This window comes from Dermacentor silvarum, chromosome 8, assembly GCF_013339745.2.
Source record: "Dermacentor silvarum isolate Dsil-2018 chromosome 8, BIME_Dsil_1.4, whole genome shotgun sequence".
Taxonomy (NCBI): Eukaryota; Metazoa; Arthropoda; class Arachnida; order Ixodida; family Ixodidae; genus Dermacentor; species Dermacentor silvarum.
This window is the reverse complement of record NC_051161.1, coordinates 67,034,010-67,040,603: the sequence shown is the minus strand read 5'-3', so window position 1 is coordinate 67,040,603 and position 6,594 is coordinate 67,034,010.

Here is a 6,594-nt window from a genome sequence, read left to right as displayed (position 1 = left end):
TGCTACAGCCTGCAGCGCGCAGGTTCTTCCCCTGTGCCGGTGTTCTCGGAGGTCAGGCAGTTTATCGGCGCTAAACGTCCTGTTACGTCGTGTCGCAACCGCGAACCGAAGAAGGTGGTCTGTCCTCTTCGGAATACCTACTCTTTATGGGAGGCTTGCAGGATCGCGTCCGTGTCTGTCGTATGTGACGTCTTCTTCTTCGCTTTCTTTTCCACATTGTCCATGGCACGTGCACCTTTAAAAAGGCCCAGTATACCTTGACCCAGTATACGGGGGCCATGAATCGGGCGGTAGTAGGAAAAAACATACACTATAGAAACGGAGTTTGCATATTAAATATAACACATTAAATGTATACATTAATGAAGAATCATAGTAAAGTAGCTTAACTATATGAACTCTGTTATGAATTTAGGGATATATTAAAGAACATCTGCTGCTAATATTGTTGGTCATTTGTGATCAGAGAGCCAAAGAAAAAATTTTTTGAGAAAGCGTCATTCCCTTCGAATCGAAACGCCTTCGAGCATGGACGTGAGAGTGACAAGAAACATCCGCGCTGTTAACATCCGTAAAACCGTAACGTCCAAGCTTCGGTACTAAAAAAATTACAGCGAAATATCACCGCGGTACAGGCGTTCGAAGGGAGAGCAATATGCGTGATGCTAAGACGTATACGGGAAAACAGCTGTACGGATTACAGAGTTCACGGGTGTAGCTGATATTTTAGTTGAGATTAAGAGTGAGAAATGTAGCTTCGCCGGTCACATAATGCGTCGAGCAAGTAACTTGTGGTCTGGTAGACTAACACAATGGTGGCCCATGGAAATGAAGCGCAGTCGAGGACGACAGAGTATATGGTGGTATATGGCGAAATTAAGAAATTTGTAGGCATAGGATGGTGTCAACGTACCTAAAACGGGTACGCTACGTCGAGAAACGCTCGTGTATTTAGATTTACGGGCGCGTTAAATAACCGGAGGCGGTAAAAGTGTCGCAGTTTCACCCGAAAGGCGAAGTATCGATTGCGATAGCAACTTAGTAAGAGAGCAGCTATACGGAGTAAGGATAGTAGTTTTATCAGCTGTATAAACTTGGACATGTAGCAGCACCAGCAACGCGCAGAACTGTTGTCGACGCCGTCGGCGTTTTGCCCGTGTTCGCACCGAACGCGCTCGTCGTTGGTGACTCAGACTGTTGCCGGTGCCTCTGGGGGCGGCTCGGAGGTTTTCGACGAGATCAGAACGGGACACTCGTCGAGCAGCGTCGGTAGTCTTTACCACCTGCCTCGCGTTCCTCGCGTTCGTGCCACTTTACCTCGCGTTCGTGTCAATGCTGCCGCGTTCATCGTCGTCTTCTTCCACAGCTGGCTCCAATGCCGCCCATCATGCCAGCGTTCCCATACTCCCCCTCGCACTCGTGCCCCTCCTACATTTTGTAAGGGACCGGCCCTTAAGGCCGACCCCACTTCTCTCTCTTTATATATTATTGCAGGAAATGTAGCCGCATGAGTAAAAGAGGAAGGCGTGTGAGCGGTTCCGGAAGTTTCCTTGGCCAAATGTTGCTGCTAGAAGGCGATTGCGCCATAGAAGGCCATTGGGTGTTGGGTGCTGGGGAAGCAGGTTGATCGTACCGAGGCCTTTGGTGATGAGGACAAAAACGGGATATATGACCAAGAACGCCGCAGATGTAGCATGTCGGAAGCGGACGGCTTGTGCGGTAGTCTTCAGAACTGTCAGACACGTCTGCACGCCTAGGACGAATGAATGGGTCGTAACGCGGAGCATTTCCAGTGGTGGGGCGTCCAGAGGAACGGGCGTAACAAGAGCGAGTTTCAAGTGGGGCATCCGAAGAATAGTGGCCTCTCGATGCCGGTGCGCGTCGGTACTCTGATAAATCCGCGACGTTGACCGACGGTTGCCATGCATTCAAAGGTGGCGAAATAGCCGGGGCTGCGAAAGGAAGGCACCAGAGACATCAGGCAGGCGACGTGTCATCTCGTTGTGCCTGTCCAGTCTTATGGTCGCAGTCAGGTCAAATGAAGAGCTCATATCTATACTGGTCACAGTGGCAACATTGGCCAATCGGCCAAACTCTGGCGTTATTCGGCGCATCTTCAGTGCCTCGAACGTACGGCAGTGCTTCATGACATCAGACACTGAATCGAGACTGTCCTTGCCGATCAGGAAATTGTACACGTCCTCTGCTATGCCTTTGAGCAGGTGCCCGACCTTGCCTTCCTCGGACATTCTTGCGTTGGCTCGCTTGCACAATTTCAAGATCTCCTCGATGTAGGCAGTGCAAGTCTCACCTTGTAGCTGTGCTCTCTGTACCATGGTGTGCTCTGCGCGTTTCTTTTTTGCGTCAGAGTTGCCAAAGCATATCTTTAGGTCATGAACGAAACGTTCCCACGTCGTTAATAATTCTTCGTGATTCTCAAACCACATCAGGGCAGTGTCAGTGAGTGCGAAGACAACGTTGGTTAGTTGGTCGGTAGTGTCCCAGTGGTTGGACTTGCTTACTCGTTGGTAATGCCTGAGCCACTCTTCTACATCTTCACCTGCTTTCCCGGCGAAAACCCGCGGTTCTCGGTAGTAGCGCCACGCACCAGCAGGCAATGATCCAGGAGCGGCTGGCATCGGTCCCTGAGCGTCTCCTTCCTTGGACATGTTAACAGGCAAAAGTGGTAGTCCGGTGAGGTGACGACACCGGCGAAGAATAACTGGCGTCGTTACTTCAAGTACCCCGCACCTTCCACCAAAACTGTTACGACGCGAGAAAAACGGGGTTTATTAAACAGGCTTCAGGGCGAGCCTCAGAGAGGCAAAAAAAACGTTCTCTTTCTCGTCTTCTCCGCTCACACCCCTTCCTCTTCTACTCATGCGGCTACATGAACTGTAATAATATAGATAATAAACGTTTTCCACCACCACCACCATCACCGCTCTCGCGTTCGTCGTCGCCTTCTTCCACAGCTGGCTCCAATGCCTCTCATCATGCCAGCGTTCCCATACTGCCCCTCGCGCTCGTGCCACAGCTCTCGCGTTCGTCGTCTTCTTCCACAGCTGTCTCCAATGCGGTCTCGAATCTGGCAGCCTTGATGTCATTAGGTAGCATGCGAGGGTTTATTAGCCACGTGCCTGCTCTCCCAAGATCACGTGTATCGTGACGCCATCGGGCTAAAAAAAGGATATTCCACATCCGCCCACCATGGTTCTGAGTGGCGCTGGCTAACACTCCTAGGGCTAGATCTAGTAAACATAAATACCCAAGTTAGTGGACGAATTGATGGCCGTCGCCGCAGCACAATTGGTAGTGGAACGCACGCGTAATGCGGAGGTTGCGGGTTCGGCTCCCGCCGGCGACAAGTTATCTTTTCGTCCACTTTCATTTCCCTTTTCTTCATTATTTTCTACATTCCAATTTCAACTACACTTAATTTCCCCGATGCTTTCCTTGGCTTCGTTGTCTGTTGGTTTTATGTGGTTATGACTAATAAAATCAAGCCCCTCGGTCACTATTCTTCTTACGCATTCACACACACACACACACACAACACATAAATGAACACGCACTCGCGCACACGCACGCACGCACGCACGCACGCACGCACGCTGTCGTGATCCGGTTCCCTCCGCTCTCCCTTCCCTAGCCACACCAGGCTCCCAACTCTGCTCACAATCTCTTGCTTCTGCAGCGAGCCAGCGGATCGTCATTTGCGAAGGGTGTAGCTGTGCAGTGGCGGGTGTGAGACCCCGCGTGCTGCTCTCAAAATTGAATCGTGCGCGAGCCGACCTCGTGATCCCACGCCTCCCCGGCACGACCTGGAAGTTCCTGTCGCGCTCGAGTTCCGGCTGGCCTATTGGCCTCCCACAGTCGGCACTGCACTGCAGCGTTCGCCGATGAGCTTCGCTCTGTGTATGTGTATATATAGTTAGCTGCTAGCGAGTGTATGAGCTCCGTTCTTCTGCCTGGACAGACGCCTCATGTTTGTCTCAAAGTGCGGCTCTTGAGCTCGACGTCGCGGATTACATGCACGGTGTTAGCTCAAACGCATTTTCGGGCAGTAGAAACATCAGTTCTGTAGCAAATCCCGGCCACGGCGGCCGCGTTTCGATGGGGGAGAAATGCGAAAACACCCGTGCACCGAGAATTGGGTGCACAAGGAACCCCAGGTGATCGAAATTAATCCGGAGTCCCCCACTATATACGGCGTGTCTCATAACTATATCATGGTTTTCGCACGTAAAACTCGAGTATTTAATTTTTTTTTTACTTGTGTAGCTGTCGCGGACGAAATCAAGCTTTCAGCACTCGAGCAACTCTCGCAGCATTCTTATGGAATCGAATGGTTTATTTGACAACAAAAGAAGGCTAACTTCAGCCTGTTGGTACATGTTGAAGTTCAGTAGAGTAACAGCTCATGGCACAAAACAACAGAAGGGACAGAGAACAGAAAGACGCCACCGCTTCGTCAATTTCCTTCTGTTCCTCCTGTCCAAATAGCTGTACGTATATTTGACGGCGTGTTTCGGTGGGCTCTTTTACGGCGCTTCGAACGTCATGCAGAGGGGCGACTAATCTTCACTTCGAGCATAAGTTATGAAAAATAACCTATATGAAGTCAGATTGGGCACGCTATTTTACCCGCTTATTCTCAAAACGTAGCTAAAACCTCTCTTGCACAACCTTAGTTGCAATGTCAAAGTGCTATGAAAGGAGAAGTGAAACTTATCCCCAGGATTTAGGTGATGGTGATAATAATGATGACGACGACGTCTTATGGCCAATTTATCCATTGTACCGGTTGGACGACATGCGTGCCCTAGCCGACTAAGAAAAAAGAAAGAAAGAAACAGCAACAAAGGAGAAAAGGAAAAAAGCACATGTAGCGCCATCTCTCGGCCGCGCGCCTCACCGTAACTGAATGGGGAGCAAACGAAAAAAAAGTTGCAGTGGCTTAGCTCGGCTATGCCAGGATATACGTAGCGTTAGCAAAGGTTCAGCTGATTATTCTTAGCTTTCCTGGTTGTCTCCTACGCTCAACCGCTAATTGCCAGGCAACTACTTCGGGATCCGATGAGTCAAGCTTCTCCGTTCTTCTGCGCTGTTGAGCAGCATTTGCGCTCTCCTTCTCCATGGCTATACCACACTGGCAAACGCCAGTCAGAAGCGCAGCGGCTCCAGCGCAGTGTCAGACGGCGACTGCATAGCGAGCGCGCGCCGGTGCCAGTGCGTCTACCACGGCTACGACGTCACTCCTCTGGAATGCGCAGACCGGCTGCGGTGAGTCGCGCGCGGCGGCGGCGGAGTGCGCGAGAGGTGCCGGCTCCGGTGGCTCCGGTGCGCAAGCCGTGTGACATCACTGATCCTTGTGCATGCGCAGCGCGGCTCTTGATGTGCCGCGCGAAACGGGCTTGGCTAGGCCAGTGTAGCTAGCGCTACAAAAATATATCTTCCGAACAAAATTAGTTATCGAAAATAACTCGAGGTTATACACACTAGAGACCCACTGGGATATTCTGAGGAAGTTCCAGTAATGTGTGTGTGTGTGTGTGCGTGCGTGCGTGCGTGCGTGCGTGCGCATGTGCGCGTGCGTGCGTGCTGTTGCTCCTGTTGATACATTTACCCTGGGCGCTGATGACAACACTCTTCTTCTTTCTGGGGTTTTACGTGCCACAACCAGTTCTGATTATGAGGCACGCCGTAGTGGAGGGCTCCGGATTAATTTTGACCACCTGGGGTTCTTTAACGTGCAAAACTCAAAACATGAGGTTATCCGATGATCCCCGTTTGCATGCATAGCAGCAATGTTGGCGTAGTGGAGTCAGGCATCTTTTTTTTTTCTTCTGCACCTCTTGCATTTTATCCACACTTCAAATCGTACCCGCTGGTCGGGCGACTGATGCCGGTAGTTCACCCGATCTGTGGATCATTAACGGGGCGCCTGTGCTGCACCGAACAATGCGGAAGTTCAGAGTCCCTCCGTTTCTTTGAAATCATACAAAACACCGCGCGAAATCGTTCCTGCCGCCTGCAGGACTTCACGTGCGGTGAATCTAAGAAACGCTGACAGTCGGCTCGGCGCGCTGCTTGCTTTTCTCTTTGTGTCACTGAAAGCGGAAGAACTTGGAAGTATTCTCTGACCCTTGGGGCTGGCGCTTTCGCGTCTCTTGAAGGATTCAGGAAATGCCCTGGCGAGGTGAGTTTTGTGGAGCTGTGGCGTGTGGGCATAAGAGAGCGACGGCGAAAGCCCGCGCTTCTGTCACATTTTGGATAGGCTTATTTTAACCTTGGAATTTGAACTGCCACGAGAGACAGAGAGAGAAGAAAAGGCGGGGAGGTTAACCGTAGTCGTTCCCGATTGGCTACCCTGCATGTGGGGGAGGAGGAAAGAAAGTCAAGAGCTGTCGTCGTCGTCGTTGTTGTTTGTTGTTTTTTGTTGATTCATTATTAAGCGAAGAAAAAGCGACTTTCGTGGGCTCATTCACTCTTGTGTAATGAGCGACCATGCACTGAACTGTGCTTTTGGTGCTCGTGCCCTCAGATCAGACAATCCTTGTGCGCTTGTGTTCGTGTGTGTATCATTCTTTT